This window comes from Felis catus, chromosome A2, assembly GCF_018350175.1.
Source record: "Felis catus isolate Fca126 chromosome A2, F.catus_Fca126_mat1.0, whole genome shotgun sequence".
NCBI lineage: Eukaryota > Metazoa > Chordata > Mammalia > Carnivora > Felidae > Felis > Felis catus.
In genome coordinates this window covers 117,688,826-117,714,648 of record NC_058369.1, presented here as the reverse complement: position 1 = coordinate 117,714,648, position 25,823 = coordinate 117,688,826, and the positions used below count along the sequence as shown (strand labels likewise).

The window sequence follows — 25,823 nt, the reverse complement described above, 5'->3', positions numbered from 1 at the left end:
GACGCCCAACCGACTGAGTCACCCTGCCGCCCCAAATTACTGTTATATTTAAATATAGATCAGCTTTCCTAGATTGATACTCTTTCACATCCTTGATAGTTTTAGGGTGCTTTTGGATACATTATCCAATTACAGCCTCAAAACCAGCCCGTGTGGGGAGTGCAGAGAAGGAATCTACAGTTCAGAGAGGCACACTGGCTTGTCCAAGAACATACAACTTTCGTCAACACTCTTTTTTTAAAAAAAAAAAATAAAGGTACATTATAAATGGATGATGAAGTAAGGTTAGCTTCACAATGTCAATTGTATAGAAATCTTGCTACATTTTGATTAGAAATTTTAGAGGAGATGTTGGCTATGACAAGATCCTGCAACTGTTTATCTAATCTATTAAGTATTTATTGAACTCCTACTAATCAGTCCTGTTTTTAGGGGGGGTGGGCAGGGGGAGGGTAGAGAATCATAAATATTTAAGGCTTGGCTTCTGGTCCTTTTTAGTTATTGTGGTACAAATTGTAGGGTAGAAGGCCCCTTACCCAATGCAGGTGGGGCCGGGGGTCTGTTGGTTAATCTAAAATTGTGGTTTAAGGTAATAACGGGAACAACAACAAAAAACCACACGTTTTCAATAGCAAATATCACCATGTCTTTCTAAATACACCAATTTACCCCAAATAAGTCAACACCTTATAGAAAAAGCAAATTGTTTCTATAGTGGAATGAATATGTCTTGCTATATTCTAGGGCATAGGAGAAAAAAATGAGAAAATGGTAGACTGAGGTTATGTGACAATGTAACAGTCATCTGCTCATATGGAGCACCTTCCTCAGGCTGTGATGGCAACTTTTCTAGGATTTATTACTCTGTGATTTTTAATTTGCATGAATACTCCTTAAAACCAGAGACCTGCCTTATTTTTTCTGTGGGTGTTCCATGGCAGCTAATTCTGTGCTGAGTACCTAGTGCTGGATAAATGTTTGACAAATAAATGAAAGGATAATTTAACACAATATTAGCGATGTTAGTAGAATAATAACGTGAATCAGTCTCAAGCAGTCAGTTATTCTTTCCTGTTTAACTGTCTCCCAGAGACAGCCTTAGGCCTTGGGAGTTGAATCTGCCTCGGCTGAATTTTCAAATGACATGGCCAGCTTTCTTAAAAATGTATTTCCATTCCATTCCATTCCACACTTTGTTATGATTCTTGGCTGTCTTCCTGGACCTTGTGACAAATCCTCGCAGAGAAAATGCCTTCTACACCGGGACATTTGCCAAGAAGAAGAGAGGTAAAATTCTACCCACCACCATTTTTTTTTTTTTTTTTTAACTTTGAGGCTTCAAAAAGGGGCGGTAGGACATTTTCGCCTTACCTCCAGATTTTTCCTGGAGTTTATTTTTGCCTTCTGTGATACATTTAAGCTCTATTGTTCCCAGTGTATTTATTTGTAAAATGGATTTAATTCTGTTCTTGTAAAGCCTTTAGAAAGGTCCGTCAGGGGCAGGCAGGGGTACACAATGCTTAAGAATGATGTTAAGGTTTTAAAAGAGATTTATTTGACCCTGAGGCCAAATGGCACAGCCTGCAAATGTGATAAATCTAGCAAATAAATAAACAAATAAATAAATAAACATAAATGCCTTTGAGGAGGCAACAGGCCAATAGGCAGCTTCGCAGTTGGCATTTGCTTTTACAAGAGCACTTGTTAATCCCACATGCTCAGGACAGTTATAAAGGTTTCATTTCCTCCCCAGACCTTACTTCCCCCGCGGGTGTATGGAGTGGAACACTTTATTTGAGACCAGAGTCGTGAATGTACTCCCTGCAAGGTGATGACTTCATGTATATTGATATTGCCAGTAGGGGTTTATTTTCTTTCTTGCGAGGCTGTGATCGTTTGAAGTAAGGAACGACGACCAGCACAGCTCTTTGCACAGAGCTTTATACATAGAATGTGTTCGAGAAACACTTGTTAAGTGAATGAATGAAGAAGGTCCTATTTACGGCTGTACCTCCGGCACCAAGCACCGTGCCAGCACCTGGGAGGTGCTCGAGAAATACTTGTCAAATGAATGAATTGTGCCAATCATGGTTCCAGCAGGTGTTTCTATCTTCAGTACTCTTGCAGATCCGAAGCAAGGCAATATCGGAGTTTTTCCGTTGCTGGAAAGGCACATTGCCATTATCTGAAAAAGTCAGCCTCAGAACTTATCTCAGTGACATGTGGTGCTGGATTGTAGAAGAGGGAGGAGAGAAAGGCTAGAGAATGAGAGGAGAGAGAATCAGAAGCACAAATGCCAAACATTCGTGTCTGTCTGTCTACCATTCATCTATGTATCGTCTACTGATGCAGATATACACACGTATATGAAACTAGCTGTTGAAATTTATTAATCAACGTGGAAAACTAACATCCGCGTTTATTTCCGTCTCCATCTATTTATATATAAATGCAGTTTGTGCCTTTCTCCTGAGTGAGAGACCTGAGTTCCACTGCTGTGGGACATTTCTGCCTGTATGCCCACTGACAGCCTAAACTCTGTTGTGTGTCCTTGAGGACCGAGCGGTTGGACCATCACAGAAGTCAGCTGTACCCATCTCAGGATCCACTTTAGATAAGGTCTCTATCTCAACGATCCCCTCCCACTGTTTTACATGGAAATTTTCTAGGGGGTCCATCACTGACGTGCTGCAGGTATCTGTGTAAAGTCTACTCCTACCACCCTTTCTGCTGCTCAGAAACCTTCAGTGGCTCCTCATTATTTATAGGTTGAAATTCAAATGCCTTAGTCTTGTTTCTAAAGAACTTTATAACCTTTCCTTGGAACTCTCTCCTAAGACTCTATTTATATTCCGCTTTTCTAGCCGGGCTTGTACTTTTTCTAGAGAAACGGCTGTTCATTTCCATTTCCCCTCAGTGACCCTCAGTGAGCACCCTGCTATATGCCAAGCCCTAGATAACATTTTGTTTGTTTCTTCACCTGTTCGCTGGACACAGGAATGCCAGCTCTCCCTCCTCCCAGCTGAGCCAAATCCTGACATCCTTTAAGGCCTGTCTCAAGTCCTTCTTTCGCCAGGTAGCCTGCTTTGACAATCCCAGCCATAGTCCTCTTTCCCCTATTTGGGCTGGTCACTTACTATTGTGTGTTGATATATCTTTTAATGTTTGCCTTGTCCCCCTAATTGCATTGTAATTGCGTTGTCTGCTCCCATGAGGGAAGAGTTCCATCACAGCCTGTCTCTCTCTCTCTCTCTCTCTCTCTCTCTCTTTCTCTCTCTCTCTCTCTCTTTCTCTCTCTCTCTCTCTCTCTCTCTCTGTGTGTGTGTGTGTGTGTGTGTGTGTGTGTGTGTGTATTGCTTGCTAAAGGCACTCCTTAACTGGGGGCTAATTGATTGTGTAACTACTTTTCAACATTTTGAACCTTTTATTATTTTCTAAATTTGTACCACTTTAACAAAAGTGCCTTTGAGGCAAACGTAATTTATTATACAAAAATTTCAAATCTCAGTGTTAATACACACATAGATTTGTTTATTTAATTGTTTATTTATACACATCATTTTAAACATGGACATTTAAAACACAAGTTTGTCCTTTCAACTCTCCTTAACCAACATTTTCTTTTCTGGAATGTTGGTAAAAAAGTAAACTTATCACACTCATTTCTACTTTGTGAGCTCGAAAGGATTGGAGAAAGGTCTGTCTCAGGCCCAATCTTTCCCTTGTTCCTGGTGGAATAGTTGAAGGGTCATAAGGAAAGATTGTATTGCTGAGAAGTCTGGTAAAATCTCCACCATTGACTAACTATTGACTAACCGTGCTACTTTGGGTGAGACACCCATGTCTTATACTTCAGTGTCCTCATCTATAGAAAGGGGGAAGAGGGGTGCCTGGGTGGCTCGGTTGGTTAAGCGTCTGGCTCTTAATTATGGCTCAGGTCATGATCTCATGGTTCACGGGATCGAGCCCCATGTTGGGCTCTGCACTGACAGCACAGAGCCTGCTTGGGATTCTTTCTCTCCCTCTCTCCCTCTCTGCCCCTCCCCTGTTCTCTCTCTCTCTCTCTCTGTATATATCTATATCTATATCATCTATATCTATATCTATATCTATATCTATATCTATATCTATATCTATCTATACCTATCTATACCTATCTATCTATCTATCTATCTATCTATATTTATATATAAATCTCAAAATAAAGGAATAAACTTAAAAAAAAGGGTGGTGATACTAGCTGAGGTCATGAGGTCATGTAATGTGCAGGAAAATGTTCTGAGAACTATAAAGGTCTATCTAAATGTTAGGTCTTATCGTTGTCATCATCATATTACCAGCATCCCAATCACTTTATCACCCCTGCCACCATGTGCCCTCAACTCAGGCATCAAGATGAGAAATGCTTATCGGAGCTGATGACTTCTTATAGGAGGCATCAATCTGCCATTTTCCAAATGTGAGTGATTTGTAGCTCATACCTTCTTTTATACATTACAACTTCTGAGGACACTGAGTGGCGCAGACCATTTGCCTCTCTTGCAGCACCAGGGTCCCTTCTGGTTTTTGTGACTCCCGCTCTCACTGCTGCAGTGGGTCTTTTGGATTATAAAATGTCTCTGGGGAATAGACTGGGAGTTTTAGTTTAACACTGTGAGCAGGTGGTCTTGCATATCGTTATTTTTTTGAACCTACAAAAACATCAGCTGTAAAACACACCATTATTTCTGAAATCCCCAAGAAAGGAAAAGCTAACAATTTTCAAGTATGCCACACCATTGATTACAGATACATTCCTATTTCAGAGTTGTTGAAATGTGAAAAATGAGTGTCTGGGAATTAGTCACATACAGTGGGGTGATGGCCGGAAGAGTTTGCTTGGAGTCTTCTAAGCCCCAGCCGTGGTGGGTCCTGGGATCTCCGTGCCGCCTCCCCCTCCCCGGCCTCCTTTGTACACACATGCTGCTAAGCACTCCTAGGCTGAGTGGCCACTGGCTGACTTCTTCCAGGCTTTTCGTTCTGTGTCCTATAAGGGCAGTGGGAGGAGGAGTTGGTATGGGCAGAGGGTGACGACAGGCGATGCCACCCCCTTTGTCCCCACTTGGTTTCCTTGTTGCTATGTTAAAATTTTTTTTAACGTTTATTTATTATTGAGAGACACACATGAGCATGGGAGGGGCAGAGAGAAGGGGAGACACAGAATCCAAGCAGGCTCCGGACTCTGAGCTGTCAGCACAGAGTCCTATGTGGAGCCCGAACTCACGGACTGTGAGATCATGACCTGAGCTGAAGTCGGATGCCTAACCACCTGAGCCACCCCGGTACCCCCCCCCCCCCCCCCACCCTGTTGCTATGTTAAGTCAGCCTGGTAAGAAACTGCCCCAGAGGCAGAGCCTTCCAGGTCGGAGGAAGCACATTCCTGGGCTTATATGTTCTCTTATCCAGAGGCACTGGAAGATCAAGTGCCCACTTGAGGCTTTTCCCAGCCCTGAGTAGCTCCTATTTGGTCAGGGTTCATCTTGTGACAGGGACCTGCCAAAGTGACAGTAACCTGATACACTCGGCCTGGGCTAAGAGCAAAGTGGTTTTCTTTTTTTCTCAGAGATAGAAGCGAGGGCTGGAGGTAAGCAGAAGGTTCAAAGCTATTTGCGGCAAAAGGCCCGATCCCTGCCCTTGCATGCACAGGGTGGGGGCAGGGGCGGTCACCCGTGTTCTCAGGTGTCACTGCCAGCGGCAGATATTTCAGCACCTCTTTTCCTTCAAACGTCTTGGGTTTCAGAGAGGGAGGTAACCGGACCCTTCACATTTGTTACAGTAATGCTGTTTCAGGCCCTGTTCCTTGACCTTACAAGTCACCTGCTCCTCTTGAGATATTGTCACCCTGTGGGGTGAGACGTCTACTATCCAGATTTTGCTGACGATACTGGGAGTAATGCGCAGCTCTAACTCAGGTTTATCATTTAGCGTGGCTCTTTGGGTAGCTTTTGGTAGCAAAGTGTGTTATTCTACAGTGGCTGTGGAAAGGGTTTAACTGCTTTCATTTGCATAATGAGTTAGAAGGTTCTGTGGATGTTGCCTCTGACCCCTGAAAGGTTGTTTAATCTCTCCATAGACTTTCCGTCTGCAGTACAAGTCTGTTCTCTAAGCATTGAAGAGGAGAGGCTTTTCAGTGGCTTCCCAGCCCTACCTCAGGAAGCCCAAACTCCTTAGTATAACATTCGTAGCCGAACCGGTCAGGACTCTTGGCTCAAACTAGCTCAGGGGAGATCAGTTAATGGCTTACGTGACTGAGGAGTCTAAGGATGGATCTAGAGCCTCAGACAGAGGTGGGTGCAGGGGCTCAATCAACGTCTTCTGGGCCCCGTCTCTGTCTGTCACCTCCTGGCTTCAGGTCCCTCATTGTCATGGCTTCACTCTACAGGCACAGTCTGTTCAGAAAGTGGGGAAGATGGCCGCCCACATGCAAACTGATAATCTTTCAACATAGGAAGAAAGAAGCACTTCTTTTTTCTGTTATCGTGTGAAGCCAGGGAAGCCCTGATTGACCCTACTAGGATCTTGTGTCCAGCCCTAGACCAGTCATTCATGCCGGCTCTGATTAGGTCCTCCCGAGCCATGTGCCCACCCCACGACTGTGGATGCCTGGTCTCAGTGATGACAGACCCACTGGGACCACACGTAGTGAAGGAGGAGCAGCTGTCTAAAGGCAATATGGATGGCGGGTGTACAAAAACACCCCCTGTCTTCTGTAAAGGTCCTGTATGGTTTGGCCCCTTCTGTCTGTCAAGCTCCTCTCAAGAGTCCCGAATGGCCTCTTACCTACCGATCAGATTAGACTATTTTCTCTGGTGAAGACCTGACTTCAGCTTACCACCTTATTTTCTTTACCCCCAGTGTCCCCTGGAATTTCTTCTTGCCCTTCTACACTTGTCAAAATTCTTCTCAGCCTTCAAGGCATAATTAAAATGTTACTTCCTTCAAAACTTTTCCCTATATTTCTGGTCTTTCCACATGGAAGTCAAAGGATTTGGCTGGCAGCACATTTGTGAAGTTTGTCTGTTCTTCCCTCTATTTGCACCTGCTTACGTGTCTGCCCCAGAAATGCAAAGATCAAACTAGTCATTTAGTATTGTTCCAGTGTCACGTGGGAGATAGGCAATAAAAATGTGTTGGATGGATAAAAGTTCTCTCAAGATCTTTTTTGAGAGGATCTCGTGTGTCGGATCTACCCAAATACATATGCACATACATTGTCAGAGGTTGAGTTCACATATGTACTATCTGCTTACTGATAAACACAGAGCACTTTTGTATATTCCCAGCAGCACTCCGGGAATGACATTGATATTTTAGTTACAAGTATACTGTCTCATCTGGTAACTTTTCCATCTTGGGATTTGGGAGCAGAACAAACTGGGAGTGGGGTCATGGAAGAAATTCTATGAGGCCAAAAAAACCCCCCAAACTGGGCGGGTTGTGGGATTGAATCACATCACCTCTGGGAAAAGAACAAAAGCTAGGGGAGGTAGCTGAGCGTAATGGGTAAGAATGCGCCTCCAGGTTTGAGGCCAGTTCCCACTGCCTGTTAGCTGTGTGACCTTGGGCAAGTTAGCAAATATCTCTGAGCCTCAGTTTCTATGTAAAATAGAGACCATAGAGCTTTTATGTGGCAGGATGATTGTGAAAACAAAACAAGATAATGCATGCAGAGTACCTAACATAATACCTGGCTACTAGTAGGTGCTGCCCCTGCCCCATCCTCTCTTTCTCTCTCTCTCTCTCTCTCACACACACACACACACACACACAGAGGTGGTGGTACAAATAACTGCATGATTTTTCTTCAGTGTGACCAGCCACACTGGGGAGGTCCATACTGGGAATGCATTAAAGAATGCTCTCTCTCTGTTCTGACTGTGGTTATCTGGCTACTATTGTTGCGATCTAATGACCAGAATGATGACCGCAGTGAGAGGTGGGAATATGGGGATGGCCGGGAGCCAGTTGCCTCTGTTGAGAACTGCAGTGCTGGCGTCGACAGCAGCAGTGGATGACTGGATGACGGGTTTTTATTTCCACTGCGTCTGAAATGTGCAATTAGCCTGGAGAGCGAGGAGAGCAGAAACCCCCTTTGTCCAGATGACACCTGGTGTGTGGACGAGCCCCCCCGCCCCCGTCTCTGGCTAAAGGATATGCATGTTCAGGGAAGGAGACTAAGCCATTTTGTGGATTAACTCTGTGTTTATTTGTAATAAACTATTGTAGGCGCTACAGGAAAGGAACCCCAGAAAGTGGTCCACTGCCAGAATGATGACGACTCCTGGAACTTTCTCTGATTCTTATTCTCCCTCCTACCTTGCTCATCATCTTATGTATTCAGCTACGATGCTTCACCCAGACCATTGCACATCACATCAGAGAGGAAGACACATGTGTGATTCATTTTCTTAAGCCTCAAGTCTAAGGATTTACCTAAGGACCCAGGAATGTCATGAGGTAAGTTTTGGAAGTGTCTGAGGTGGTCTGATGATTATCGATTGGCAGGCTCACCTCCTCTTCCACTAATTGGCTCTGGGTTTGCATTTACAAACTGTGACCCACCGTGTTGATAATCTGATGGAACATTCTAGAATGTGGAGAAAAGTAAATGGATGGTCATGAGTGTGCTTACGCCCTGTGTAGCAGTCCTGGACACCGAAGGGAGGCCCTCAGGAGCCATAGAGTGTTGGGATGGGGTCAGGACTGGAGGGCTTTAAAGGTTATCTATGCAGACCCAGTCATTTTACTAATAGAGATCCAAAGAAGCTGTACTTTCTGTCCAGGGCTCCCCAAGCATTTATTTAGTTTCTCTCTTCATGTGAGGATTGATCACATTGCATCATGATTACTCACGAGTCTGTCTCCCTGTGCGTCCAGATTCTTCAGCTGTAACAGAAAACTCAACTCACACTACTTTAAGCAAAAACGGGACTTGATTGGCTCAGTAACCAAAGAGTTCAGCTGGATCCAGAGGCTTTAACAGTGCTCTTGAGATCCAGTCTTTCTCCGTTTCTCAGTTTTGCCTTCCATTGAGCTGGCTCTGTTACTCAGGCGTGCTTTGCCTGGTGAGGCCAAATGGCTGCCAGCAGCCCTACAAATAGATCTCCCCAGCTCCAAATCCAGAAGAAAAAAGAAGACACGTTTGTCTGCTAAATTGGCTCACGTTGGCTGTGAACCACTCCTGAACAAGTCATGTGGCTCTAACGGGCCAGCCGTGGGGCACATGCCCTGAAGCTGGGGATGGGGTCAGTCCTACTTAAACTGCAAGGAGTGAGGGGGAGGGTGGGTGCTCAAACAATATCTAGGGCACCATTGTTAGAAAGGAGGAAGAACTGGGGTGCCTGGGTGGCGCAGTGGGTTGAGCGTCTGAATTAGGCTCAGGTCATGATCGCACAGTTGACAAGTTCGAGTCCCGCGTCGGTCTCTGTGCTGATAGCTCAGAGCCTGGAACTGCTTCAGATTGTGTCCGTCTGTCTCTCTCTCTCTGCCCCTCCCCTGCTCATGCTCTGTCTCAAAAATAAATAAACATTAAAAAAAAAAAAGGAAGGAGGAAGAACAGAAGCTGAGCATACAAAGAAAAATAAATAGCTCCTGCCCTCCCAACTCAAACGTGAGCTCTTTAATAGAAAGACAGTGCCTATGAATTTTGCTTCTGCCCTGCTTCCTAGGGCATTCCTACCCATGACCAGGGAAGCAGAGACTCATACATGGTGACTATTGTGAATTTCTAGCTATGGGAACAGCTAGGCTAATTCTTAGTGTGAGGTTTTCACACCCTTGATATTGGTGACATGGTGGCTTCTGGAAAGGCTTAAAATCATCTATGCTTTTGGCATCGTGTCCCTTCCATTTAAACAGTGTATTTAAGAACGTATTTTAACTTTGCTGTTCAAAGTCAGAAACGTCAACGGCCTTGGTTTTGACCAACGCCATGTTCTTTGGCAAAGTGATTGGCACTTTGGTAGTTCTTCCTAACTTATAGGTATGCCAAACCTGTAGTTATAGTAGGGATTCAACTTGGCTAAATGCATTTGTACTGGACACATCTCACGAATATCTTCAGATTCTCTGGGCTTTGCCTCCAGGCTCTCAGCCGCTCTCTCTGCTGAGTCCCTCCTGTGGCTTTCACCCGCTGAGGGCTGACATCATTCTGCAGCCTGACGCCATGCTGTCACACACCCACCTCTCTGGTTCTCTGTGACATCCTGGCTCCGATGGAATGCTGCCCTGCAGGCCATGGGCTGTGTCATAGGGACTAGATGGTTCAACCTGGAAGTTCGGGGTGTTACCTCCCCATGGTGCACTCATTGACCAATGGCAAACAGGAGATAGGAAATTGGTAAAAACATTTCCTCTCCCTCCTCCCGCTCCAGATTCTTTGAGGCCCACCGTGAAGCATCGCTTGGCCTTGCTTTTTATCCTTCCCTGCCTCGCTTCTCTTTCCTTTCACTTCTGTTGCCCCGAGACTATACCTGCCAAAGAAAGCAACAGAACTTAATCCCTGCTTCTGGCTCTGTTTACTAGGAAACCTGGTCTAACACATTATTTCGTGTTTATGTCCCATTTACTCTCAAAGCTGCAGAAGAGGGTTTTAAGTCCAGTCATCTTGATTGGCTTTAATAAAATGGGGTTTCTCTCTCTTTGCCTATTTGTAAGATGAATAAACTGAGGCACGCAGTGGATGTAACTTGGTCAACATTACAGACTTAATCATTGGGCCACGTAAACACAGAATCTGAGTTTCCCATCTCCCCATTGAAGGTTCTGCACCCAATCACAAGGTAAGCCTACATCTGCATGTACAAAGTGTTAGGGAATAATTGGGACAAATATCCCAATCATTCAAGCTAGGCAAACCAAACCAAAATAGCTACATAATTGAACTCAATGTCTCCACTTCACATTGGGACTCTGGAAACAGCCAAAGACATGCTACCCCAATCTTGCCATTGTGTTGTTATAAGTGCTCCTGATGGTGGTGTGTATGTATTTTTAAACAGCTGATTCCCATTTCTTTTTTACCTTTGTTTTTAATGTTTATTTTTTGCACGTGCAAGCAGGGGAGGGGCAGAGAGAGAGGGAGACACAGAATCCGAAGCAGGCTCCAGGCTCCGAGCTGTCAGCACAGAGCCTGATGTGGGGCTCGAACCCCCAAACCGTGAGATCATGACCTGAGCCGGAGTTGGACACTTAACCGACTGAGCTACCCAGGCACCCCCATTTCTTAAAATATTTTGCATTTTGGGCCAAATTCATTTGCTTTTTAACTAATGGAGATGAAAATAAAGTTTCAGCAAAGAGAATAGACTCTTCACAGGAGGGGAAATGTCATGATACATAAAACATTTCAGACTTGGCTACAGACGTGGTATAAACATGAAGGTAAGGTTAATTAGTACGTGTATATTTTGTGCTCTGGTGTCTCACTGATTTCAAAGTGACTCTTTGCCATTGTTACGAGTTTGCTTAAAATGAGTTTTTTAAAAAAGATCTGAAATTATACTCAAATACTTATAGAAAACCAGTAGTAAAGAGGAATCAATTACAAGAAAAAAATTCTGGTGATAGGATAAGCTCCAGTCCAAACCTAAAAGGAAGATGTTATGGTTCCTGAAGTTTCCTCTGTGTGGTGGCTAATATTTAGGGTAAGGAGTGGGTGCTTGAGTTGCCCCGGTTTATATAGAAATTTTTTAAATTCATAATTGTGTTATATTGGGGATCCTACTCTCTTTCAAGTATTTTCATTAAAAAAAATTAAGTTTACTTTAATTTATTTTGAGAAAGATACAGAGAGCAACTGAGGGAGGGGAAGCGAGAAAAGGAGACAGAATCCCAAGCAGGCTCCGTGCTGTCAGCACAGAGCCCAGGGCGGGACTCGACCAGACAAACAGTGAGATCACGAACTGAGCTGAAATCAAGAGTCAGAGCCTTAACTGACAGAGCCACACAGTTGTCCCTCAAGTATTTTTAAGTAGTTTTTAAAAAATGTTTATTTATTTATTTATTTATTTATTAAAAAAAATTTTTTTTTTCAACTTTTATTTATTTTGGGGACAGAGAGAGAGAGAGAGAGCATGAACGGGGGAGGGGCAGAGAGAGAGGGAGACACAGAATCGGAAGCAGGCTCCAGGCTCCGAGCCATCAGCCCAGAGCCCGACGCGGGGCTCAAACTCACGGACCGCGAGATCGTGACCTGGCTGAAGTCGGACGCTTAACCGACTGCGCCACCCAGGCGCCCCCCAAAAAATGTTTATTTATTTTTGAGAGAAAGAGAGAGAGAGAGTGAGAGGCAGAGCATGAGTGGTGGAGGGGCAGAGAGCGAGGGAGACAGAGAATGTGAAGCAGGCTCCAGGTTCTGAGCTGTCGGCCCACCGCCTGACGCGGGGCTCAAACTCACGGACCTTGAGATCATGACCTGAGCTGAAGTCAGACACTTAACTGACTGAGCCACCCAGGTGCCCCACCCCCAAGTATTTTTCAAGCACAGTTGAGGATCTGATGCTCAGAATGCAGGTGCTTCATCATGGCATTACAGTCAGCACAACATACATTCACCTGCAAAGACAACGCATCAATCCAGCAGGAAAGACACTCATGCACACAGGCAGCCCAAATTGTCAATGACACACCAACAGTAAGAGCACGATAGTGCTTTCTGACACCCGTTTAAAACTGCATGAGTGGCGACTGTTCTAGAACAACAGCCAATTATATACATACTTCGAGTACTTAAAGTAGAAAAACTCTTGGCTTTAATGAATGTGCATCTAAAAGAATTGAAGAAAAGTTTTACTTTGCTCAATGTTTCCAAACCTATCAGTTTGGAAAACGATGGTTTTAGGTTTTTGATTGGCTCCCAGCTTGGATTTTGATTTTTTTCTGTAGCTTGGGTCCTGGAACAAAGAGGGAAAACGATGAAGACTTCATAGAAAATCTTGATCAGGCATTCAGAGAAAGGCCACAGCTATATTCTGTCCTGGAAAGACCAATATGAAATACCATTCACATGATGTAGTTGGGAATTACAAAGAAGGACAGGGCCTAAGCCATGGTGTCCTTGTGGGAGAGACTGTTAGAAAGAAAGGCATGACATCTTATATTTATTTATTTTTTTGAGAGAGAGAACATGACGGACAAAGAGAGAGGAAGAGAGAGAGAATCCCAGCACAGAGCCAGCACAGAGCTCTGCCAGCACAGAGCCTGATGTGGGGCTCAACTGCATGAACTGAGAGATCATGATCAGAACCGAAATCAACAGTTGGATTCTTACCTGACTGAGCCACCAGGTGCCCTAAAGGCGTGATATCTTTTAACATCTCACCTGTCAACCTTTGCTGAAATGATAGGTGATGTGTTGATCAGTTCTCATGGAAATCTGAGAATTTATCACGTTCTGATCAAGTGTATGGAACAAATGGATTCTTCTCTCTTGATTCTTTCATCTCCAGAGTCTTAGAAGAAACTTGGAAATTTCAAAAAGCTCTCTGTTTCCCAAGAAAGATAAGGAGGTTCCAGAAAGGAACAACAATTGGCTATTTGGTGTTGTGAACTTGTCAACACTACTTGACAGAGAAGCAAATGGTGCAGAGCAAGAAAACTGAGCTTTGAACCTTGGAACATTTTCAAACAAAGATCTTCTGCCAAAGAATCTTTAATATCTATTACTGCCTCTCAAATTATAATAAAAATACCATGAAATTCAATGAAACACATTCATTTCCAATATACAACAATGCTAGGCTTTTGGTCCCAATTAAGCACATGTTTTTCCAGGGCGTTGTGCTCTGTGAGAATTTGTTTTCTCACAAAAGGTTAAACAGTTCTTTCACATGAACTGCTTCAGTTTCTAAATGCATAAGCCGTAATAAATGTTAAACGTTAGAGAAAAAAGATCATGGGACAGAATTTGTTTGACGATTAGCTCTTTCTGGCTGTGGAAGCACCATGATACTCAACTTCATTTTGGAATAAGATCAACTTTTTCTCATTACTTAGTTTAAGGATTAACTGGACACCAGCATCTTGAGAAAACTCATCTGTGGCTGGTTCATTTCTGTGCTGTTTCAATCCCGCTTTTGGGCTCCATGGCTTGTTCAGCCCTCAGCTGAGCTAATGATGAATGCTCATATCAGGGATGCATCATTATTAACCTTAGTAACAAGCTGAGCCATGTTACTTTCTTACCTCTTCCTTTGTTCCGTTATCTCCTTCCATTCCTTCTCCTTGTATATTTAAGAGCAAAACAAGTGTTTGAAAGTTAAAGGGCACGATATTTTTCAAAGCCAGTCAACTGTATGAAAGAAACGAGGGAAATCTTACATATTTGGATTAAATTTATAGTCCACTGCTATGAAGAAGGCACTCAATGCTCATTACTCCCAACCAGAGTTAATTTTATCTTTAGAATGACTTTACTTTTCTTAGTTAAGTTCCCTTTTAAAAAGCCAGTCTTCTCCTAGGTAATGATTATTCTAGTAAATTCATTATAATCCATGAGGTCTGGGAAAGTGAAGCAAAGATTAATGTGCCTGTGTATCTTTAATCCCTGGTCTAAGATCATTGTTGAGGTTCAGGGTCTTGGAAAAATTTAGCCTTATTACTGTTTAAGGATCTGACAGCCAGCTGTCTCTGTACTTTTAACAGATCAATTCATTCATTTTTTCAAATGAGCTTTTCCAAAATGCTTCTGTGCACTGCCAAGAATATACTTCTCATATTTAAATTTAAGGCTGATATATTGGATTTCTTTTCTTAGTCAATTATTTTTGTTTTTTCTGACTCATTCTGTATCTCAGTTCCTTCCAACTTATTGCTGTTTTGTCAATAGGGCTGTGAATGTGGCTAATAGAAAATCGTGGATAATTTTAAAAGTAATGAAATTTACCTTTGAATATGGGTATATATGATGTTTTAGAAATTCGTAACATTCCAAGGAACATGTTAGAGCCATCCTCACAGGATTTGTTCCAGTGGGGATTACAGGTGGTCATTCAAATCCTCAGTTCCTGTCCCACTGTGGAGAGAGACAGAAAGACAGAACTCTTAGCACAAGGCAACCTGCTAAGTAAACATCTATGTTTCTGGCTCAGCATTTTCCTGAGTTGGTGAGTAGGGAAGAAGTTAGGTATTATTATGTTGAGTGCCTCTTACCGAGTCTCTTGGTTTGCATGGGAGAGAAAATGAAAGACGGAAGAGTGGTGTTTAGGACAGATTTTATTGCTCTTTTATAAGAATCTGACAAGCGTAGGCTGGTTCACAGTGGGGGTATCCTTGCACATAAGTAAGAGTGAATTGTCTAAACTTATATAGAGTCTAAATGGTGGCAACCACTTATTCCGTTGAATTTGAACTGTAGCAGGTTTGGTTTAAGGTTATTCCCAATGTAACCGGTCAGTGGAAGTTACTATAAGAATATACAATCCACAAAGATAGTACCCAATGGCTATTATACGCCAGGAAGGAAGCCTTACTGTCATCGAGGACCCAACGGACCATTTAAGTCCTGCTAGCACACTGCAAAGAAAAAACAGGAGAGACACAGTCCCTGATATAATAGATGGTGGGATGTGGGGCCAGAGAGGGCTATGTCAACCTCTTGGTTGGGTGCAGTCAGGAATTCGTTGAGAAAGGAGTAAACAAAGATGGTTGTCTTTCCAACACAGATGATTTGATATTCAGATCTCATACTATTGGGCCTTCCACTGAGAAACATTTGGAACCCGTGGTCTGTGGTAAGGCCAGAAGTGTGAGCATCTCACAACACTGGATCTGAAATCCTTGTGAAAAATCATGAGGAGGAGGGATGGGGTTATGGCGCTTTGGAGGGTGACGTGGAGCCCCTGGATGGGAACCCAGGTCACCATTCAGCACCCAGGAGCTCCAAGCATCTGCTCACTCGGGGCTACTCCAAGTGACATTTTTGAAGTACTCCATCCTGAGCGAAATGCTCCCTGTATCTTTTTAGATAGTAACTGAAGTCTTTTATCGGTGGCACTCTCCCCCCACCCCGCCCCCCGCCAGGAAGTTAGAGCTCTTTGCGTGCATCCCTGCCTATCTGCCCAATCCCTTAGGTTGGTTTCCTCTCAGCTTCCGTGATGAAAATGTGCAGAGGTCGCAACCAAAGACCTGCCAAGCAGTTTGGAAATGTTCATTCGTTAGTGAACCCTTAGTGCCTCCCATGACTGCTGCAACTTCTGTTGGTACAGATGGCAAAGGGCTGGCTCCTGAGTGTGTCTTCCTGAGGCCATAGAGCAGGAAGATGACAATCAAGTCATCTCTTTCTCTCTTATCATGCTGCCCACTTGCTCCTCTGCATAGAGCCCCAGTGCCAAAAATCTAATTCATTCCAAATATCCCCAGGCACAGTCTTCATGTAGGTGGTACATATTCCGAGACCCAGCATCTGGATGCCTGAGACCAGGGTATTGCTGCGTGGATGGACTTCAGCCACTCCAGATGGGGTTTATGTTCAGGAAGTATGGGACCCCCGCAGAGCCTTCAGAATGAAGGAGGAAATAAGAGATAGAAAAGAGATAGATATCATGGCCCTGGCAGCACAGAGAGGGCTTTATGTTCATGTTCTTACAGGATTTGGCTAAACATCGTGTACGGTTTATGTGAAAGTGGGAAGCCCTGTAATCCCTGTCCCTGAAGCGCCATAGAAGTATTGCAACAGAGAGGCCAGCCAGCCTTGGGGCTTGGCAGTGGCTCTCTCCAGCACTCAGTTTGGTCCAAAGTGCTGCCATTACCATTAGCATGTAGCTCCCTGTAATGTGCAAAGGCTACCAGGAAAATGCTAGCAGTCACAAATGCTGCCATCACAGGACGCGGAAAGACAACCACTTATCTTTGTAGGAGGCCATCATGGCTCGGATTTACGTCCTTGTTTGAGGCAGAATCCAGAGAGGGTAGAGAGAGGAGAGGAGGGGGTAAGAGGCAATAAGGCAATTTTTGCCAGTGAAGCCAGGAAGCTCAGGTAAACGCACCCCTTCTTTGTCGTTTTGGGTCTTCGGGGTGATCGGCTGAGGCCGAGGAGTCTTTGGGGGCGAACCCAAGTTAGCTTGTGTGTGTGTCTGGCCTTGAGGAAAGGAGAGAGCAAGGCAGAAAAACAAAAGTGGGAAGTGGTTGCTTGGAACTGAGTTTGGCTTAGGGTTTTGAACTCCATTTGAGCCTTTGGGCTCCAAGCAAAACTCAAGGGGGATCGAAAGCCACAGGAACCTAAACAAGGCTAAGGCTTGGCAGGAAGCCCTTTGTGGGGCCAAGGGCTTTTCACACAGCTCTGCCTATGCCGGCCTTTCGGTGGTGGGTCCACCTTCCACCACAAATAGCATTTCTTTGGGCTCGTGTGAACCAGTCCTTGAATGTATTCAGTCAGGACTTCAGTTTTCCCAGAAGTAGAACCCCTCTTTGACACCTAAGACTGTGTCCTTGGCTGGCAAGTTATTTACCCCGTAGCCCAGCCAGGCAAGGAAATGATGTTGTTTTTGTGAAGCAATTCACCCTGGGGTTGAAGAGATGCGGGGGGTTGTAAAAGGAAAATATGAACAGAAATTTGGAGCTGAGACTTAGACTCTGATGGGTGAGCCCCCTGCCCACCCCCCCCCCCCTTTCTCTATAATAGTCCTAGAAAAACAGAGGTGATGTCGTCATAGCAGCTGCTGATGGCCTGACAGACAGTTTCCGCAGCGCTACATGAGGCCCTTTGGTGTCCCTGTCAGGAGATTGGCGGCTGAATGACACCAATGAGGCCAGGCCTGTATTCCCTCTGGGAATGCCGCCCTAATTGATAGACAGAAGGCAAAGAGAAGGATTGTTTTTGAACCTGAAAAGAATCCCCTTTTTTTCTCCCTAAAGCTCATGCCCCCACTCTCCACAGCTCTATTTTCCCCTCCCCCCGACACTTTTTTTTAAAGGTGTTTTGTTCCCGAGCAGTTACAGGGCTTAATGGAACCGAATGACTTTTACCCTTCACAATCTGTCAGTCAAAAGCCCGACTCCAGGACTGTTAAATAAAGTCCTTTCAGAGGCAGACAGGAGAGGAATGTGTCAGTCAGGCAACAGACCCTGTTGTGTTTTAATCTGTCAGAGGGGTGATGGGGGAGGGCAGCGGGCCCCAGGCAGGGCACATTCCCAGCAGCCGTTAAGAGGCCTTGACAAATCCAGGTGTGGAGCCAAAATGTCACCCAATCACCCACATTCTTGAGGTGTGGGCTCAGAGCCCCCAGGCACTCGGGTTTGCAATCAACTATGAGATGTTTGGGCAAACTTTCAGCACAGGCTTCAGACTAAGCATTTTTAACATAAAACCAACCACTAAGTGCTGGGTATCGGTACAAGGCATGGCTTTCAAATTAATATCCCGCTTAGCCGCGAGCCCTGCAGACAGTAATCCTCCAACTGAAGGGCCTTCACGTAGACTCCAATTCCAAACCAATTTTGCAGAGCCACTTTCGTTTTTTTTTAATACTTTCCCTTCACATTATATGACAATCCATTAATCTTGCCCATTAACTTAAAATTGCTGGGCAATTTTTTTTTTTTTCTTTGAGAGCTCTGAACAGTTGCTTTTGTTCAGTATGGATTCAGAGCTTTCCATAATAAAAAATGTCTACCGTTAGACATACTAATGATCTATTCCTTATGTTTCAGTGACATTTCCTTTAAGGGATTAAAAAAAAAAAAGTTGGAAGAGGATGAGGGTAGAATGGAAATGGGGCAGAAGCGGTGGGGAAGTTAATATTTAAACAAACAGGGCTTGTTCTTATCAGAATGCTACAAAGTACCAGTGCAGATATTTCTACAAAGGCCAAAGGCCTGAGTGTTAGGGCAGGAAAGCCACCCACCGACCCGGACAAGTGGTTTGCTCATGGCGGAGGGGTCGGTGGGACAGGAGTGTCTCAACTCTGAGGGTTGTTTTGGCTCAGGGGTACACGTGGGCATATTATTTATTACTTGCTTGCTTTTTTGCCTCTCTTTGGGAGACTTTGCACAAAACAAAGGAATTTCTCCCCATTCCCCGGTTGGCTTTTCTTCCATATGCCATCTTCCACCTCCCAATGCACAACTCCCAAGATACACAGAATGAGCAGAAAATGATGTCTCTTCTCTTTCCCCTTTTCACCCCATGCCCAGAGCCAGGCATCAGGGTGTCCACCTCCTAGCCATCCCTGGGGCCATTGTTGATACTTGTGTGTGTTCATTGTGTGATGAGAAATCCCCCCACCCTCTTCTCTCCTTCCATCCCTCTCTAGCCAAAACAGAGAGGCTGTGTTTTCTTCTATCCGTGCATTCGGGCCTCTAGGGGTGAGCCGATTTTCGACGAATTAAAGTAAGATGTGAAAGGCCTCTGGCCTGGGCTGATAAACTGTCATGTTGAAGTAGTTCTAAACATGGTTAAAACAAATGTGGCACACTTTATGTTACCGGAGCTAAACATTTGCCAAAGAAATGGATGTCCAGCATTTTGCTACAATATATAAGCCTGGAGACTCAAAACAGGCGAAACCCGAACTGATTAACAGCAAAGCAAACCAGCTTATTTCTGCATTAGGGTGGAGAACCCCACTTCTCCCGCGTCCACTGATAAAGTTCTGGAAGCTAATCTCAGAATCTATTGCTCCTCTGCTGTTTACATGGTGCTGAGTTAGATCGGAGGCCCAGAGGAAACTTCATGGGAGCAATCTTCCTCTAGAATATTAATGAAGTCTTCAACTTCAGCCCTAGAAATATGTGCACTGAGGCTTCTTGAGTTCATCCTTCACCGATTATTAATGATCTGCCACTCTTAGAAAAAAAGCCATTTCTCGGCTCCCTTTCTGCCTGCCTTCCTTTCCCTCCACCTAAAACAAACATTGCATCTGGGGCACTGCTGGAAACACAGGGGCCTTCTTCACAAGGGAAACAGTTTTCCTTTATGCCTGAAATGCCAACGGATACCGTGGCTTCTGTTTTTAACATTAATGGCTACACAAAAACTTGCAAGCAAACCCCTACAGCTGATAGAAATGCTTCTTGAAATGGCAGTGTGTGCTCTAGTGGGAAAGAGAAACCTCTAGATAAAGCCCTCGTCCCTCCAAATTCTCTGTAGGTGGCAGTCAGAAAGCTGCTCTGGCTAAAACGCAAATAAACACACAGACGAACAAATAAACAAAAATAAACCCCAATCCTACTTGTTTTTCTGGCAGTCCCCAAGTTCAGTGAAAGCCCAGTGAGGAGCAGTTTCTCATCCTTCCCGGGCCATGTCTACAGCTGTGGATGGAGAAAGCAGAGCCTGTTGGTAAGTCACGCCCTGGGGCAGCGTGGTGACACTCTCAGCGTTGGACTGGTGGTGCCCACATATGACCCAAATCTCCTGTCCCCTCACTTGCAAATGGAGCCCGTCCTGCGGTTTGTTGGTGGCTGGACAGAGCAGTCACATATTGGCCATGACATTTCTCAGCCTTCACATTTAATGATTCTTATGAAACCTACATCCGGCTAAGTTTTCATTCGTGATGACACAGTTTCCTTCCTAGAGTTGTACATGGAAGCAACTGGAAGCCGCATTTGAAGGTGGTTGAAAAGTCCCACTATTTTAATATTCAGCAACTTTAGTGTGAATTGCAATAACGTGCTCTTGGAGTTTCATCTGAAGATGTCAAAACCAGATTACCAAAAAGCCTGAGGAGCTGTCTCCGTGGGCAGAGCCTGGGGAAGTGAGACGCAAGTTTGCAAATCAGTACGTCAGTGACTCGGGATTGGCAACAGACTCAGAAACTTGGCCACCGCTCGTCCAGTTCCTTTGTTATCAGTTCTTACATGATTTCTTTCTTTCTTTCTTTCTTTCTTTCTTTCTTTCTTTCTCTTTCTTTTTTTTAAGTTTTATTAATTTTGAGAGAGAGAGGATGAGCAGGGGAGGGGCAGAGAGAGGGAGAGAAAGAGAAAGAGAGAGAGAGAGAGAGAGAGAGAGAGAGAGAATCTTAAGCAGGCTTCATTCACACTGTCAGTGCAGAGCCCAATGTGGGGCTCGAACTCATGAACCATGATTGTGACCTGAGCCGAAATCAGGAGTCAGACGTTTAACTGACTGAGCCGCCCAGGCGCCCCAGTTCTTATGTGGACTTCTAGTCAAATCAGATCATCTTTATCATCGATTATTTGAAAATAATAATTTTAGTAATGTTTATTAATTGTAATATGTTGATTAGACATTATATTATGGTGTAACAGTAATAACATATGCTGGACGCACTCCACCTACATTCTCTATGCTTATCCTACTTACACCACAAAGACCCCTGTTTGGGGGCAGTGTTTACAGCAATTATGGGAATGACCTCTGGTGACAAACCGTGTGCTTTCAAACACGGGTACTGCCAGTTACCGCGTGTGATCCTCATCTATAAAACAGGGGTGATAATGGCATGCACTTCACAGGGCTTTTGTGTAACTAAATGAGTTCACATGTGGAAAGCCTCTAGAACTGTGCCTGGCACGTCCTAAGTGCTGTGTAAGTGCTGTTACTTGTTATTGTTTGGTTCCACTGTGTGCAGCCGGCATTAATCACTCAAGACGTGGTTTCCACCAATGGGAACAGCGTTTTTTTTTTCCTCCCCATGACTTATTCATTCCCAAACTGGAAGCCTGGGTGCCCTGCTCTCCGAGGGCTAGCATTCTTTATCAACAACAACAGGCACTGGCCTGACCGTTGACCACTATCCATCCTCCAACTGTTCTGTTGGTGTATAAGACAGCTCCAAAATGGCGGCAGTGAATTTCTTGTGAGAAAGTGGTTTTTAAAAAATTTTTTTTTTATTTTTTAAATTATTTTTGAGAGAGATAGAGACAGAGAGAGAGAGAGACACAGAGAGAGAGAGAGTCAGAGAGAGAGAGAATGCAAGTGAGGGAGGGACAGAGAGAGAGGGAGACACAGAATCTGAAGCAGGCTCCGGACTCTGAGCTGTCAGCACAGAGCCTGATGCAGGGCTCGAACTCGATAACTCCAAGATTGTGACCTGAGCCCAAGTTGGACGCTTAACCCACTGAGCCAGCCAGGCGCCCCAGGAAGTGGTTTTGAAAAAGCTTCTGGGGAAAACTCCCTTGTGAGCAGACAACCCTGAAGGGACAGCCATTCCCCCAGAGTCATGCTCAGTGAATCCCCTGTGCAGCGTAGCGTTCCCTAGAAGCGGCTGAAAACTTCTGAGGAGCCACAGGATGGCACCTTGTTCTCTGGATCCCTGTGTGTTCTTCTCACTGTGCAGTCTCAGAAGTGCTGGGCCCGGCCCTTGAGGCCATATTCTTTCAAGATGTTTGACCCTGGTCATTAAACCTGTCTTGGTTCTCCCCCAGGCTGCCCTTGATCTATACTGTTTAGTGCCACGGCAGGATATTAAAGTGGCACCCTCTGTTAAGAAAATAGTCTTGAAACTAGAGAAGATCTCGTAACAGGGCACACAGCAGAGCGTGGTTGCTTAGTAAGGGTATTCTTGAAAGCCAAAACCCCTTCCTTGGCCCGCCCTGGGGTGTTCTCAGACCATCTTGCATAGTGGATGAAGTCACACCCTTTGGGCTGCAAAGCACACTCGACTTCTGCCAGGACACTGTGCCCGCTGCCTCCTAACTGCGACCAGATCTGCCACTCGCCTTTCAGAAAGACAGCTAAACCTGCCAGGCGTGGCCTGCTGGCCTGTTTAATTGAAAGACCAGACCACACTGAATTTAATCCAGTTCAATTCAACAAATATTCATTGAACACCTCTATAGGCCTTTAATCACTAATTTTCTTTCCTATCAATAAATCGCTGGGTACATATTGCCATGAAACAAGAACATCTGCAGAACCAGACTATCTTAACGTCATTTTCTGATAACCTTGGTCCTCCCCAAACGAATCCGGAAGTGCCTGTGGTTTTTGGCTCATTCTAGAAATGGAATGTGGCTTGCCCTCTAGCTCTCACCTCTTGCAGGTTCGCCTCGGTGTGGTAGGTTTGGACTGGTGCCCATACACAGCTTTGTTTGGTTTGGGGTAAAGTAAGGGGTGCTTGAGTTTGAACCTTGACTAGGTCTGACCAGGTCACAGGATAGTCTGTAGCCCTTTCCTCCCAACAGGAAGCAAGCTATGGATCCATCCTGTTCTTAGGGGGGCAGGAGGAGTGGGGGAGGGTGGCACTGTCCAAATTAGAGTAAGTGGTAAGCTGGTCTTTCAGCCTCATGAATACCAACTTTGTAATAAGGACCTAGTTCGTTAATCAGCAAATGAAGTGTTTTGGAGCTCACGGGCAGGATGGTGGGGGCACTTGAGGACGAATGAGCGAGACAATACTGGACATCGTAGTTTTTTTTGTCTGCCTCTCTTCTCCTTCCGCTGGGAAATTTCTTCATCTCTATCTTAGGTGTTTCCACTGGATTGTTTGTTAATAATAGAGCCTCATTCCTGGCTGTCTTAGGCAGTTAGTGCTGCTGTAACACAATGTCATAGACTGAATGGCTTTAAGGCAACAAAAATTTATTTCTCACAGTTCTGGAGGCGGGAAGTCTAGAATCAGGTGCCAGCGCAGTTGGGTTTTGGTGAGAACCCTCTCCAGGTTGTAGACTGCCGACTTGTATCCTCACATGGCAGAGAACAGAGACGAGCAAGCTCTTTTGTGATCTTTATAAGGGCACTGACCTCATTCAGGAGGGCTCTGTCTTCACAAACTCCTCTCATCCTAATTACCTTCCAAAGGCTTCCCCCCACAACACCGCCGCACTGGGAGGCGGATTTCAAGATATGAGTTTTGGGGGTATGCAGATATTCAGTCCATGATGCTGACCCTGGGAGTAGACCCATGACCTAGGCTTCGGCCAAATCCAATCTTTCTCTCACAGGGATTGGGCCCAGCCTTGGGCATACGGCCAGTGAGGGACACACAACTTACTAAGAAACCATTGCTAAAGTGTTGGCCTCACCCTAGAAACTATTGAAAAAGTCTAGTGTTGGCTTTTTTTTTCTTCAAGATTTCATCTTTATCAGTGAAATGTGTCTCGTACAATCTGGGAAGGATGTAGATAGTGTCAAACTGAAAGAAGAACTCTGACATCACACTTCCTAGAACCCCTCCTTTTGCAACTTCTCTCTTTGAATCCCTTTGGAACTGTCACTCGTCAGCCCAAAAGAGTCAAGGATCAAGGAAAATGCTGAACACAAGATGCCTTTTCAGTCATCTCTGTGCCGACTCACCCTGTCTGCATGAGAATTTTCGCCTTTTGTCCCTTTTGTCTGGGAAAGAACCAACTTAAACTCTTATCTGTGCTGGCTCAAATCCCCAATTTACATCAAGCAGAGGCTGAAGAATAATAATGGGACACAGCCAACGAATAATGCAAATTTTGCTATGACTTTAACCCACACGTGACTGGGTTGTCCCACGATGTGGCATTTGAGATGCATTTTGATGTCCATATTTCTTGCTGTAGATTTCTAGACACGGTGCAGCAGTCTGGTGTGACGGCTGATTCTAAATACCTCAGTTTCAGGATGTTTGTCCATCAATTCTCCTGCACATAATGTGTACTTAAGACACAGCCAGAGCCTTGCAATTTGCCCAAGTCAGGCTGGCTGCTGATCTCACGTAGGAAAAGAATCACCCACGGAGAGCACGGTTCTTACCCTTCTCTGAGCGGCCATTTGGTTAGCTTTCCTTTGCTGACTCACTGGGGCTTGAGGACTTCTTCCTAGGAAGGGAGTCCTTCTCAGCTTTGAGTAAACAGCATTCTCTTCTTTTCTTCTTTATTTCAGGTCCTGTTTCCTCCTTTTACTTAAAAAAGTCACCTTCCTGTGAAATAACCTGCTATTTTGCCAAACCGGTCTGTCAGTATAAGGAAGCCTGGGAATGCCTTAGCGGACCTGTAGAGTAAGTGCTCTAATATATGTACAATGGGCTGAAAGTAAAAATGCGTGTGGGAAAGGCCATAGTCACTAGCATGCAACCCTGATGTTTGGGTTTATCTTTTGTAAATAAGAGAGATGTTCTTCTTCTACGTGTACATAAACACAACAGTTTAGTGTAACCCAAACTGTGCTGTGCGGCCTCAGAGCTCCTGTGGCTTTGCCAAAGCCTCATGCTCGTGTACACACATTTCACACGGGGCCCTTCCCGTTGCTAAAGGAGCTCGAGTCACTTTTTTGTGAATGTCCTGTGATTGGCAGTAAGGCTGGCTGTTGTAAGTATCATATTGTTCTGCGGTAGAGAATATATTTTATTGCTAGTTCAATAGCATTTCACAGTTATTAAGCCAGAGTCATTGTCTCTGCAAGCTCCCGAAGGCTCAGAAACTTTGGGGCACAGGCAAAAAAACCCCACACATGCTCAAAACCTGTCAGTTATCCCCATTGTCCCACTGTGGCTGTCATACTCTGCCTGCGGTGTTTAAAATGTTTGGGGGGAAATGTTGAGAAAGTGGATTTCTAAGCATATCATGTATAGCCATTTTTTTTTCATAAATAAGAATTTATCAGAAATCACATTTGTTTTGCAATGCTTAAAAATAAAAACACTTGAAAAATGGCACACCTATATTATTACAACTGCAGATTAAAGCAGGTAGATTAAAAAAAAATGCTTGCAGCATTAGCAGATAAGGCCAATTTTCTCAAAAACTCCAAGATAAATGCCTGCCTGAAACCATGGCTATGCCCAAGTAAAAGGATCCAAGCAGGAGATGGATGGATGCGATTGGGCGGGGAACACATATATTTCTCTGTAAGAGCTCCCCCAGCTTATCTAGCAGATAATGAAAATATCCCGGGTGGATGACCTTGTACAATT

General features: G+C 44.6%; 1 long non-coding RNA gene across 1 annotated transcript in view; it reads left to right on the top strand.

The window, feature by feature from the left end:
- LOC102900808 overlaps positions 1-25,823 on the top strand; it is an 85,891-nt gene that overhangs the window by 5,691 nt on the left and 54,377 nt on the right. The window contains exons 3-4 of the long non-coding RNA XR_002740524.2: positions 8,266-8,496; positions 24,794-24,908. This is a non-coding gene — a long non-coding RNA (uncharacterized LOC102900808). The remainder of the gene's footprint in view (positions 1-8,265; positions 8,497-24,793; positions 24,909-25,823) is intronic.